Source organism: Lissotriton vulgaris, chromosome 12 (genome assembly GCF_964263255.1).
Source record: "Lissotriton vulgaris chromosome 12, aLisVul1.2, whole genome shotgun sequence".
Taxonomy (NCBI): Eukaryota; Metazoa; Chordata; class Amphibia; order Caudata; family Salamandridae; genus Lissotriton; species Lissotriton vulgaris.
In genome coordinates this window covers 542525631-542540251 of record NC_141700.1, presented here as the reverse complement: position 1 = coordinate 542540251, position 14621 = coordinate 542525631, and the positions used below count along the sequence as shown (strand labels likewise).

Below are 14621 nucleotides of genomic sequence, written 5' to 3'. Positions count from 1 at the left end.
TAATTTAAAAAGTTAAACATACATAATTCATATATATTTCCTTTAAAACAATTAATAAACAATTGTAATTTATTTTATAATTAACATTATATAAAAATGTACATATATACAAGAATTTAAAACGAGTGCCGAGCCTTCCAAAAACCTCATCCCCCGCCCAAATACAACTTGAGTTTGGTCTACAAGATCACCGAGCAGTAGGAGCTGGAGCATTCATCAGGTTGTGCAACAAGCTACATACTTCCAGAGAAGGAAGTTTTGAGGCTTTTTTGCGACAGGAAATTTCAGCCGGCCAGCTTGGGAGATCGTACCGGCCTTATCTACCAGACTCTTTAAAACTCCTGGATGCAGATGAAATTTGGAGCCCCAATCCATCGCAGCAGGCACTCAAAATCTACGTTAAAAGAAATGTCTGCTTCTGGTCCTTCCATTCGGACAGAGCCCAACTGGTACAACGTATCCATGCCTGGTCAATCAAATCAGGGTTTAAACCAAGGGTCGTGGCACCTCATATATCATGCACCTACCCAGTGATATGGAATGAAAGATTTTTGCCCCTCAGAATGGGTGAATGGCCATTCTTGTATCACTTGCCAACTGGCGCAGCACAAACACCAATATAACGTGCAGGGGGTGTGGGAGCAGCAAGGAAACAATTGAGTACGTGGTATGTCTTTGCCCAACACTTCTTAACAACCGAAAGACCTTGCTAAAGGGCAAATGGAACAAACTTGGTGTTCTCTCTCGTCAACAAGCCATACTTGTATATATGAATCCAAACAATCCAGTGCTCAACATTCGGTTTACCAAGTTTGTCACAAGAGCAGTCAAAAGACTTACAAATTGCGAGAGCCAGCAAACCAACAACCGTTAATTCATAAGGGGGAGACCTAAGCCTAATGTTGTTTTGCTAATCTATTTACTTCATTGTACTACTTGACTGCAGCCAAATATGGCATTTTGCACATTGTTCGCTCATTGGCCTCTGCTTTGTGTGACCTTGAACCCTTTAATCATCATATGTAGGGGTTCTACTTATTTACAAATAGAATTGCACTTTTAGTGGTTTAGCTATCAGCTTTTTAACAATGACTAATATTTTGCCCCATCGCTTTAGTCAATGCTAAAACTAGAAAGGATCACCACGACTCTCAACACGTTTTTTACCAAAAAGGACCCCTTGTCTAGATGAAGTTTACATTTTATGCGCATGAACAAATAGAGACTATCAGGTTTTAAATAATCATTCACTGTTGAATTTCACACCCTTTTATTACTTACCATTTGTTCGTGAAAGTATCAACGAATTAAAAGACCGCATTTAGGCGGCTTCTAAAAAAGCATGAGGAAATAATGTAAGCAAGGACATAGGAGCCCAGATAATGTTTGTTGATTTGATAAAAATTTATAATGCGCAAAACAATAACCTGCAGGTATCAAGGCGCCTAACAATAACATCACAAAGAAGGAAACATGCATCCTTACACATAGGCTTGCAGGAAAAGGCGAGTTTTAAGGGCACTTCGGAATTTCTGTAGGGAGGGTAGGGACCTGAGATCCAGAGGGAGATCATTCCACCATTTAGGGACCAGGGTGGAGAAGGCCCTGCCACCCCACTTGGCTCTTCGTATGCGGGGGACTGTCAGGAGCAGTTTCCTGGAGGAGAGCAAGTCCCTTCCAGGAGTGTAATGAGAGATGATGGAACCAACTCCTGTGTCGCTGTTCTTTGCAATGGCTCTATAGGTCATTCATAGGACTTTAAACCATACTCGGTGCTCTACCGGTAGCCAATGCAGCGCTTTCCTGGCCAGCGTGGCCGAGGAGCGTCTGGGAACATCCAGAACAAATCTGGCTGCGGCATTCTGGACTACCTGCAAGCGCTGCAGCAAGCTCCTGTTTAGCCCCGCATACAGCGCATTACAGTAGTCCAGTCGTGAGCCAATAAGTGCGACATCTATTTGCTTTCTGGATTGCTGAGAGAGATATTTCCTTATTCTTCGCAGGGTGTGGATTAAGCCCCAACAGGTGGAGATGGTTCTACTAACCTGTCTGCCCATATCCAGGGCAGGGTCTATCATCACCCCAAGATTCTTAGCAGATGTCGTGGGGGAGGGGCACACTCCTAGCGAGTCAGGCCACCAGCTGGCTGACCAGATGTTCTCTTTCCCTCCAAACACCATCACCTCAGTCTTCTCCCCATTCAGTTTGAGTGAATTCTGGATCATCCACTGACCAACCGCCTCCATGCAAGATCTAAAGTTGGAGGCAGTTGGTACATCTGAATGGGAAAGAGAGACGAGGATTTGGGTGTCATCTGCATAAGAAACTACCTCCATCCCGAAAGTTCTAATTAATCTGGCTAGTGGGGTCACGTAGATGTTAAATAGGGTCGGACTAAGAGCCGACCCTTGCGGGACCCCACACAGCACTGGTCGGGATGGAGATAGGAACTCCCCCAGCTTGACTCTTTGTTCCCTTCCGTCAAGGAAGGAGGTCAGTAGATCTAGAGCTGCGTCCTTCACCCCCACTTCCCTCAAACGAGATGTAAGTACTGAGGGGGAGAGGGTATCAAAGGCCGCAGTTAGGTCTAACAGGACCAGGAGGGTGGTCTGGCCCCCATCCACTTTCGTGCGGATCTTATCAAGCACGATAGTGAGGGCCGACTCAGTGCTGTGTACCCTCCTGAATCCGTGCTGGGAAAAGTCCAGACAGCCCGAGCCTTCCACAAAGGCAGCGAGATGCTTGTTTAGATGTGCCTCAAGCATCTTCGCAGGGGCTGGGAGCAGTGAGATCGGACGGAAGTTTTTTAGGACCTCCGGATCAAGGGAGGCCTTCTTTAGCAGGGGTTTCACTACTGCACTCTTCCACTCCGAGGGGAAGACACCGTCTCTCATAGCTAGATTCATGATTTCTAGCAGAGGCGGTAGAAAGGTTTCCCTACACTGCTTAATGATTTTCAGTGGGCAGATATCTAGGGGGGAGCCAGATTTGGTCTTATTAAGCAAGATCTCCAGATCTTGTAAGACCAGCGGGGGAAAGGAGTCCAGGGTGCTCAATGGGGAGATATCTGTGGTGGTCATGTTCATCTCAACCCGAGCAGGGGGCCCACTGATATATGCTCTTTGTTCCTCAAGAGCCAGGTAGATGTCCTGTATTTTGGTGTGAAAGAAGGAAGCAATTTTATCACATAGATCTTGCGAGGGTACAACAGGGTCAGGTGTTTGTAAGTTGACTAGGGAGTCAACGATTCTGAAGAGCTCCTTCGGCGAGGAGAGCGAGGTTGTCATGGCCACAAAATGATCTTGTTTGGCCTGCACAATCTCAGCCTTGTATTTCCTGACCAGTAGTTTGTGAGCTTCCTTGTTCTTGAGGTCCCAGCCTGAGTGCCAGAGCCTCTCCATCCTCGTCACTTCTTGCCTGAGGAGTCTGAGGGATTCAGAAAACCATGGGGCAGATGGTCTTTTTCTGGCTCGGCGGCAGGTCTGTACTGGGGCCAGTTCATTCAGGGCCTCAGTAGTAACCTGTTCAAAATGACCAACCGCGGTCTGAACACTGTCCAAGCCAGTAGTAGAAAGGCTGACAGCCCATGGCGCAAAGGAGTCATTGCTGATATTCCTAAAATTTCTGGCAGTTTCCACTGTGTGTTTCCCTATTTTACTTCCATCCATCCTGTGGCATTCCAAAAGGAATGGGACCGCGAGGTGATCGGGCCAAGACAGATACACCGGATCCTTGATGGTCAAACGAAGGTCGTTAGAGAAAATACCATCTAGTGTGTGGCCCGCACGATGGGTAACCCCGCTAACTCGCTGCGTGAGTCCACAGGACGCCAAAGCCTCAGTAAGACATGAAGTATCAGTTTACTACCCTATTTGTAAATATTTTAGCAATTGTCCGATATCCGTTTTTATTGATGCATGCCCATCATTGTAATGATTTTTGCTAATCAAACAAAGTATTCAAGATGGAGTAGTTTCTTTTCTGTAACTCCAGTTCTATAGTAGGGGTATCTCTGTTATAGTCATAATCTAGTGAATAGTCCCGCCCATGTGCGTGGACCCCGGAGCAATCAAAAATAATCTCTTAAAGTGTTGAAAAAATGCAGAACTGCGCAGACACTTAAGAGAGATTTTAAAGACATATAATGCAGCCTATAACAGGCTACACTGTCCAGTACTTCAGCTAGAAATTCCACCAAAAATCCACAAAACAGCAAAGCCTGTCCAGATTTCCCTTGCCTAGGCAAAAACCCCTCTGGATGATAGAGAGGAAGACAGGGACAGACAAGCCCCATAGGCTGCCATTATGTGGCTCAGAATAGGATACTGTGCCTTTAAGAGAACTTTCCAGAACTTCACAGTTTCCCAGAATGCCCTGCAGGTCCCTCTTACTTTTAGTTATTTTTGAAGGCGTAACACGCCAGACCTGTAGCATTCCTTACATAAATATCTGTGTCCACCGGGGAGGAGGGCGGGCGCTTATGACTATAACAGAGATACCCCTACTACAGAACTGGAGTTACATTAAAGAAACTACTCCTTCTGTAGTAGGGGATCTCTGTGTATAGTCATAATCTAGTGAATAGAATGGCAAGCCCATCCCCACACCAAAGCGGCGGTGGAGAAAAGAAACCAACACCACTATTGTGCGAACAAATTCCGCAGCGAAGCCTGTCCAACCTGAGCATCCGCCCTGGCATCAGTGTCCAGACAGTAATGCTTAGCAAAGGTATGAACCGACTTCCAAGTGGCGGCCTTGCAAATTTCTGCAATCAGCACATTACGGAGCAAGGCTGTCGTGGCAGCTTTGCCCCTGGTGGAATGAGCCTTAGGCTTACCTCCTAAGGTCTTATTAGCTTTCTGGTAACATAGTTGTATGCAGGACACAATCCACCTAGAGATGGATTGCTTAGAGGTCGCAAGACCCGTCCTGACCGATCCATAATTGATAAACAATTGGTCTGGCCTACAAATACCTTTGGTCTTATCCAGATAAAATTTCAACACCCTCCTAACATCCAGGGAATGTAAAGACCTTTCCGCTGGAGATGAAGGATTCTGAAAAAACGTAGGCAAAGTTATAGTTTGGTTGACATGAAAGTCAGAAATAACCTTGGGAAGAAATTTAGGGCGAGTACGCATAACAACCTTAGCAGCATGAAATACAGTATAAGGTTCATTACAACACAACGCCTGAATTTCACTCACCCTGCGGGCCGATGTAATGGCCACCAGGAACGCCGCCTTCCAGGACAGGTGCTACAACGAAGCCTTATGAATGGGTTCAAAAGGCTCCTTCATCAAACTGGACAGCACCACATTCAAATCCCATGAAAGCTAAGGGTGCCTGACAGGAGGGAACACTTTCTTCAAGCCTTCCAAAAAGTCTTTGATCACAGGGATCTGGAAGAAGGAAGTCTGTGAAGGGCTTTTCCTGTAGGCAGTCAATGCACCGAGATGAACCTTAATGGAATGAACATTATGGCCAGACCGCGCAAATGCAGAAGGTAAGGAAGGATGACATCTTCCTTGCACGTCGTAGGATCATGGTTCTTAGACTGGCACCAGATACAAAACCTCTTCCACTTGTAAGCATATGAAGTCCGAGTGGAAGGTCTCAGACTCCTTCAGTATGTCCATGCAATCATCGGGCAGATTCAGATGGCCATATTGCACTATCTCAGGAGCCATGCCGCCAAACTCAAGGACGAGAGGTTGGGGTGCAACATCTGCCCCCCGAACTTCGTGAGAAGGTCCGGCCTGCACGGCAACCGTATGTGTGGAAGGAGGGACCGGTGTAGAAGGTCCGTGAACCACCACTGTCTGGGCCATTCCGGGGAAAACAGGATCATCCGTGCCCTGGACCGGGACAGCTTGATGAGCACCGCTGGAATCAGGGGAATGGGCGGAAAAGCGTAAACAAAGCTGTTCGACCAGTTGATCCAGAGTGCATTCCCCAGCGTCCCTTGCTGGTAGTACCTGGAGGCGAAGTCTCGGCATTTGCTGTTTTCGGCAGTGGCGAACAGATCTACGTCTGGAGTGCCCCACCTTTCGAAGACTTCTCTTCGTACGTCGTCGTTTATGACCCATTCGTGGTTTTCCTGAATCAGTCTGCTCAGTGCGTCCGCCTGAGCATTCTGCACACCTGGCAGATGGGTAGCCGATATCGTCAATCCCCTGGCCAGAAGCCAGCGCCAGATCGTCTGCGCCTCCCGAGGCAGGGTGCGCGATCTCGACCCCCCCCTGCTTGTTGAGGTAATACATCGTGGTCGTATTGTCCGTCTGTACAAGCAGAGAGTTGGTCCGGAAGGATGGATGAAAGGCCTTCAGTGCCAAGGGAACAGCTCTAAGTTCCAGGAAATTGATGTGATACGTGGACTCTGTCTGAGACCACGTGCCTTAGATCTGTAAGTCTCCCGAATGCGCTCCCCAGCCCTGGAGAGAAGCATCCGTCACGATAGTCTGAGTAGGAATGTCCTTGTGGAAGGGAACCCCTCTGAGGAGATTCTCCGCTGAACACCACCACTTCAGAGACTGAAGAGCATGCAGAGACAGTCGTATCCTGTCGTCCCAAGATCCTCTCCTCTGGTCCCATTGGTCCTCCAAGCACTCCTGCAGAGGTCTCATGTGTAGTCGTGCATGAGGAGTGAGGAAGATACAAGAGGCCATCGACCCCAGTAGAGAAGACACCGTCCTCACTGTTGTAGATGGAGCGGTCATAAGAGCCTGAGCCTTCCGAAGGATCGAGCGCCGTCGCGCCTCTGAAGGAGACACGCTTGCTGACAGCGTATTCATGGTGGCTCCCAAGTATTGAATGCATTGGACCGGGATCGGGACAGACTTGGACATGTTGATGTGCAACCCCAACTTGTTCAAGAGAACGCACGTCTTCTGGAAGTCTGCTTGAGCTTCCGAGAAGGAGGAGGCCTTGATCAACCAATCGTCCAGGTAGACAAACACCTTGTTCTTCCTGAGGTGTGCCGCTACCACTGCCATGCACTTCGAGAATGTCCTGGGCGCAGATTTCAGCCCGAAAGGCAGCACTGTGTATTGGTAATGGTTGGTGCCGACTAGAAATCGCAGAAACTTCCTGTGTTTGTACGCGATGGGCACATGGAAGTATGCATCCTGTAGGTCTATGGCACAAAGCCAGTCCCCCTTTTGCAACCGAGGATAAATCTGATGCAACGACAGCATGCAAAACTTCTCTGCGAATCCACTTGTTTGCCTGCCGCAAGTCCAGAATAGTACTGAACTTGTTCTTGTCCTTCTTGCGAACCAGAAAGAACCGGGAGCACCGACCTCTTCCTCTTTGAGACAGAGGTACGTCTTCTATTGCCCTTTTCCTTAACAGGATATCGGCCTCCGCCTGGAGCTCGAGCAGTTGATACTGCGAGCTGACCGGAGGGATCGCTGGAGGAGGGCTGAGGAATCGAAGACTATATCCATTGCAAACAATATTCAGCACCCACTTGTCCGGAGTAATTTTTCTCCACTCTGCCAGAAAAAATTGAACGCTTCCCCCCACCGGAGCGGGTAACGGATGACGGGGAAGTAACCGCTCAGGGTCGAGACCCGGTCGGGCCCTTGTTCGCGGTAGAGGACTGTTGTCCCCCTCTACCCTTCTGACGTTTCTGGAAGGGTCTCCGGAACTGCTGCTGTTGTTGCTGCTGCTGTCCCGAAGACTGCCCTCGTCCTCTTCCCTGTGCGCTGTAGCGCCTCTGGAAAGGCCTGAAGGATTTGTTCTCTTTGGGCTTCTCCAAGCCCACAGCCGTTAGAGTCTCTGCCTCCGCCTTCATGCCGGCCATCTCATCGTCTGCGTGTTTACCGAAAAGGGTCTCTCCGGAAAATGCCAGATTGGTCACCCGCTGCTGGGCCTCCGGCTTGAGTGAAGTGAGCCGAAGCCAGGCGTGAGGCCGCTGGTTGATTCCATGGCAGTAACCATGTGCGGCCAACAGGGAGGTGTCCGCCGCTGCACTGATCACCTGGTTTGAAACCAGCATCCCTTCCTTGAGGATCTCCTGGAAGTCCTCCCTCTTGTCTCTCAGAAGCAGTTCCGCGAACTGTTGAAGGGAGTCCCACAGCGCCCGGTCGTAACGGCCTAGCAAAGCTGTATCGCTGGCAGCTTTCCTGGCTGCGGAAGCGGTCCCACACGCTTTCCTTCCTGCTGAGTCGATCCATCGACTCTCCTTATCTGGTGGCACAGTGGATGACGGGGAGGTAGAGTGTAGTTTTCTGGCCGCCGTCACAATCACCGAATCCGGCACCGGATCCATCCTCAGGAATGCAGGGTCCGAATCCGGGGCCCTGTACTTCTTCAGAAGCCTGGACGGAGCGGCCTTGACCACAGCTGGCGCGAGGAACAGCTCCTCCGCAGGTTCCTTCAGTCCAGGCACCAGAGGCAGAAGAGGGCGAGACAAGTGCTTCTTGTGAAGCATCTCGATTATCACGGACGTCGTAGGTGTTGGAGCCGTCACCGTGATACCTAACTTCGCAGCCCCCCTCAGGAGAACCTCCTGGAACGTGGCAATGTCGTCCACTGGAGAGATCCTGGTCTCTGGGGAGTCCGATAAGGTCGGCGAGTAGGAAGTATGGGTCCTGTAGGAGTCCGTGCGTGACCTGGACCCCCTCCTCCTATGGCGACCCCTTGATCTGGTGGAGGATCTATGGCGACTCCTTGATCTCCCTCTCCGTCGGGAGCGTGAACGGGACCTCCTCGGCCGAGGACGGTCAACCGGGTCCACAGGAACAGGTGATTTAGGTTTTGACGGAGCCTTAGGTTTAGGTGTACCCTTCGGAGGCGTCGGAAACTTAGGCAAAGAGGTCGACCTCGGAGGGGGCACCTCAGGTAACCCAGATCCAGGTTGCGGTGGAGGCAACGGAGGCGGCGTAGGTGTCCTCGGACGGGGACCCCTCGGTAACGGAGGAGGGGGAGTCATCTTCCCCGACGGGGTATATACCTCGGAATACACCAAGCGCGGTGAACCCCCTTCCTTTCCAGCCTGTGACGTAGGTGACCTCCCACAGCGTCAGGTCTGTCTCCACCTCTTTTCGGCATCGAAGAACAGCGAGCGTCGGCCCCTGGACGCCGAGCGTCTCTTCCTCGGCGTCGAACGCCTTCGGCGCCTCGACGGCGACCTTCCATGCCTCGACGGAGACCTTTTGTGCCTCGAAGTCGAACCTCGGTGCCTCGACGTCGAACCTCGGTGCCTCGACGGCGACCTCATGCGTCTTGACGGCGACCTCATGCGTCTCGACGGCGACCTCCGGTGCCTCGGCAGCTACTTCCTGTGCCTCGACGGCGACCTGGCCTTCGACGGCGACCTCGACGGCGAGGAACTCACCGACGACGCCCGCCTCCTCTTCGCCGACGGCGAACGGCGGTATCACCTCGACGGCGAGTGCCAACGCCGGGCTCGTTGACGCCGATCGCTCGACGTCGAAGATGACGACGATGACACAGACACTTCGAAGGTCTGGTAACCTCCCTCGACGCCGATCCTCGACGTCGTTTCGTCTCCGACGATGGGGAACAGACCGCAGTCATTCCTCTCGACGCCGTAGTGGGCGCAACGGACCCCGGCGGAGAATGGTGACGTTTGCTGGTCTTCCTGCCCCTGGGGAGCCCCCCAGGGGCCTCAGCCTGGGCAGAAGAAGCCCCTCCAGACCCACCTTGAGCCTTCAGTCCCCTTTCCTCGAGACCCTGAAGTCTGATCTTCTTCCTTTCCCTCAGGGTCCTTCCTGAGAAGCCTCGGCAGATAGCACACTCCTTTGAAATATGAGAAGCTGGAAAGCAGAGGATACACACCTCATGGTGGTCCGACCTGGCCTTTTTCCTGGAGCACTCCGGGCATTTGTCGAATTAGGCAGGCATCTTCGACAAAAACAGAGTGAGAAAACCAAGAAGAAAGGCCCCACAGCACAATAAAGTACTTTAACTTCGAAAATCAGTGAAAAAACACCAAATAAGTCCCAAAAAGGGAGAGCTCAATGCTCCAGGGTCCTGCTAGCAGGAGCCGGAAAAAAGAACTGAAAGTAAGAGGGACCTGCAGGGCATTCTGGGATACTGTGAAGTTCTGGAAAGTTCTCTTAAAGGCACAGTATCCTATTCTGAGCCACATAATGGCAGCCTATGGGGCTTGTCTGTCCCTGTCTTCCTCTCTATCATCCAGAGGGGTTTTTGCCTCGGCAAGGGAAATCTGGACAGGCTTTGCTGTTTTGTGGATTTTTGGTGGAATTTCTAGCTGAAGTACTGGACAGTGTAGCCTGTTATAGGCTGCATTATATGTCTTTAAATTCTCTCTTAAGTGTCTGCGCAGTTCTGCATTTTTCCGACACTTTAAGAGATTATTTTTGATTGCTCCGGGGTCCACGCACATGGGCGGGACTATTCACTAGATTATGACTATACACAGAGATCCCCTACTACAGAAGCTTGTTTTCAATTTGCAATGGATGGATGGATGGAGAGATGGAGAGATGGAGAGATGGAGAGATGGATGGATGGATGGATGGATGGATGGATGGATGGATGGATGGATGGATGGAAAGATGGATGGATTGATGGATGGATGGATGGAAATATATATTCAAGCTCAGAACATTTCCATTAAGAAACGTGTAACGCACTCCGGGGGTAAGCGGCAAGATTTTATTTCAGCCCACAACTTGTGTAACAGACACGTTTCGGACACGGAGTCCTTTGTCAATGTTTACATTCATGACCGTCTAGCAGCGTAATATATACATTATTTACAGGTAACTGACAACGGACAACCATTTAGGTGCATGGGAACATGGCGGCCATCTTAAAGAAGGTTAAATAACACATTTTATATTGGTATTACATCATTTTCGTGTCAAACCCGCTTTTGCTGGTGCATATTATGTATATATTGCCGTGTATCGGCAATTCACCGGCATATTACCCAAGCGCCATTGAGCTGCCCATTTTGTCAGTAAAAAGAGCACAAACTTATTATTATATATACACGTGCGACAACCGCATCAATGGATATGTTGATTGCCGATCTAGGTATGAATACATAATGTATTATATACCATAAATCAAAAGGCTGATAATAAAGGAAAGAAAAGAAAATAAAGCGGTGTATCGGCTTTTCACCACTCCTTGCCGGACTTGGGACGAGAGAATTAATTCAACAATTTCATTCATATTCACATTTCAAAATTTCAAAACAACACTACCGATTTGAGGGGATATATATATTTATTGAAAGTTTTCTATAGCGCGAACAAGATCCTTGGGTATCGGAGCGCTTAACATAACATGAAATAGAAAAGAAACACGTCTTATATAATATAACGAGGTGACAGTAAAGAAATTAGTTAGGTATACTTCCACCAAGGGTAGGCGAAGGAAAATAAAGTAAGATAAAATAAATAAAAGTACAGTACATGGTTAAAAACGAATATACAATGTTCTGAGGTAGGTTAGGGACAAATTATATTGTATATGATGTAAGAGGTCTTTCCGTATAGGATTGTTTTTAGTGAATTTTCCTTAGTCCTCTATATTTTTCAGTCCCAGGGATAGTATTGCGCCTGCCGCTGGTATCATCAAAGAGTTGGTCATTTTCTATTTACTTCACATATTGTTATATATTAGTCACCTCTGTGTCAAGGCTTAGGTGATGAATTGTCTTGCCTAGGGAAGGAACTTACTCATAAGAAAGATCTTAGTTTCCCTCTTAAATGTTGCCGTGTTTGGAATTTTTCTAATGTTCGGGGTAAGAGAGTTCCAGATTCTAGGGGCCGCTCCTGAGAACGCTCTATCATAGGGGTTTTTTTCTTCCTGAAGATGGGTGGTCTCAGCACCAGTTCCTTGGCACTCCTGGCAGGTCTGTTTCCTCCCGATATTTCAAAATTCTGGGCAAGGTATCTAGGTGTGTTGTAATGAATCACTTTGTGGGTAATACATGCCATTTTTAGCTGTATTCTAGCTACGTAAGGTAGCCAATTTAAAGCTTTCAGGTGCGGGGAGATATGGTCAAATTTCCTCGTTCCTGTGATAAGTCTTGCCGCTGCATTGAGGCATGCTTTTAATGGTGCTGTACAAATTTTTGGTAGTCCTGCTAACGTTGTACATCCATATTCAATCCTCGAGATAACCAGTGATTGAGACGGACCTAAAACTAGCAGTGCAGTTAAAAATGATTTCATTTTTCTTAAGTAGTTCAGATGAAAACGGGCGTTTTTTGCCATTGCTTTGATGTGGGCTTTCATGTCTAGGTTCTCATCCAGTGTGATTCCAAGTGATTTCGCCGAATCAACTAGAGTGGGGGTGCAATTTAACGCTATGATCATTTTGGACCATTCCTTCACTTCTGATTGATTCTTTTGTGGCGAGATAAGTAAGAATTCTGTTTTATGTGCGTTTAGCTTCAGATGATTGATAGTTAGCCATTTTAGCGTCATTTTGAGGGCCTCATTCATTAAGATGTCTTCCACCGACGCGATCTTGATGTATACCTGCGTGTCATCCGCGTACATGTGGTAAGATATTTTGGAATTTCGCAGAATTTGTGTAAGGGGTTCGATGTGCAAGTTAAACAGTGAAGGAGATAATGTAGATCCTTGAGGTACTCCAACTGCGTTTTGGCATGAAGGTGAAAGTGATTAGTTGACCAGGAATCTTTGCGTTCTATTCTGTAGGAAGGATGCAAACCATTTCAGCACTTTACCAGATATTCCCATCCTGTCATGTAGTCTTTTCAGTAATTTTTCATGGTTAACTCTATCAAATGCAGATGACAAGTCAAGGAGGATGAGTAGACCAGATCGATTGTGATCTAGTGCCTGAAGTGCATCATCGACAATATGTAGGATTGCCGTTTCCGTGTTATGACCTGTTCTGAATCCCGATTGGCAGTCATCCAATAGTGAGAAATTGTCGAAGTGTTGGCTCAGCTGATTCTGTACACATTTCTCTATTAATTTGGCAAGAAGAGGGATGTTGGTCACTGGGCGATAGTTATTTAAATCCGCTGAGTCCACTGTAGGTTTTTTGATGATTGGGACTACTTGACCTGTTTTTAGACATTCTGGAAGGATCCGCTGGGAAAGAGAGGCGTTTATAATTTCTATCCATATAGGAATCACGATATGGCTGATAACTTTCAGGCATTTTGATGGTAGTGGGTCGTTATAGTGATGGTTAGGTTTAATGTCAGATAGCGTTTTAGCAATGTCATTCTGGTCCAATAATTTGAAGGTTTCCCAGTGTGCCTTGTTTTTTTATCAAATTATCCACATTTTTCAATGTGTTGTTGTACCATGATGGTGTATGGTAGTCAGGGTTGTCTGCGCAATCCTGAGTTCTCTTTCCAGCTTGTTGGCTTTGTCAGTGAAAAAGGTTGAGAATTCTTCGCAACTTAGTTGTGTTTTGCTGACTTCTTGGGCAGATTTGGCCAGCTTGTTTGATTGTTATTTTATGATCTCAAATAGTTTCTGTGGTCTGTTTTTGGGGTTATCTAGTTCTGCTCTAATAAATTCCTTTTTAGAGTTGAGGATCTTTTTGTTATATTAATTTCAGATTTTTCTGAGGGATTTCAGTTCATGGGATGATGGGTGTTGTCTCCATTTTCTTTCCGCACGTCTCAGTTTTCGCCAGTCTTCATTCAATGTCCCATTGAACCATGGGTTTTTAACCTTCTCTGTAACTCTTTTCAATTTTAGCGGTATGGTGGCGTTGACTATTTTTGTTACTGAAGTAGTGTAGTGGTTCGTTAGATCAATCACATTCTGCACGTTGTAAGGTAGATTTAGGTCTTTCTTGCAGCTTTCAATTAGTAGTTCTACATTCGAGTCTCTGGTATCTATTGCGAGGATTGAGATATAATTTTAAGAGATTATCCAGTCCAATGTTGCTCCTTTCGAGTGTGTTGGTTGTAAGCATGCTTGGGATAGGTTTAGTTTGGTTAAAAAGTCTTTAAGAGTGTTGACCTGTTTGTCGTTGTTGTTCCAGTGTAGATGAAAATCACCTAAAAATATGTTATTAGAGTCAGTGTTAGCGTGAGCCATGATGATCTCCATTAGCTGGCCAATGAAGGTCATATTATTTCCCGTAGGGTGATACTGGGCATGTAGGTTGCAACTTTGTTTGTTAGCCGATCTTATATTGAGACCTAGGCATTCGCATGACTCTAGAGGGTCGGATTGTATTTGGCCAACTTCTAAGTCCGATCTGTGGATGCAGGCTATACCACCCCCTGTCTTTTTTTTGCCTATCAAGTCTCACAATGTTGTAATGAGGGGGCACCAGAAGGTCCATGACTGGGGACGAGGATCCAGATAGCCATGTTTCGGTAAGGATTGTTATTTCTATTTCCTGGTTAATAATGATGTCGGCTATGTCAGAAGCATGTTTAGCTGCTGACCGACAGTTGAGCAGTAGGCATTTTAATGATTTCTCTGTTCTACCTGGGTTCATATTTTGCGATTCGGTGATTAGTTGGACTTGTTGTAGGTTGTTGAGATTGGATTTCCTCTCATTCAGCTTAGGTATTCTGTTGGCGTCTATCGGTACTGTTTTGATTTCCTCCCCTCTACTGTGGTCAGTAGGCTCGTAATCCCAGAGTAGGGATAGGGTTTCCTCTTCCG

The 14621-nt window shown here is 47.6% G+C and overlaps 1 protein-coding gene across 2 annotated transcripts in view; it reads right to left on the bottom strand.

Moving 5' to 3' along the window:
- The window catches only part of ARHGEF11 (Rho guanine nucleotide exchange factor 11), a 1046032-nt gene that overhangs the window by 455736 nt on the left and 575675 nt on the right, over positions 1-14621 (bottom strand). The window lies entirely within an intron of this gene.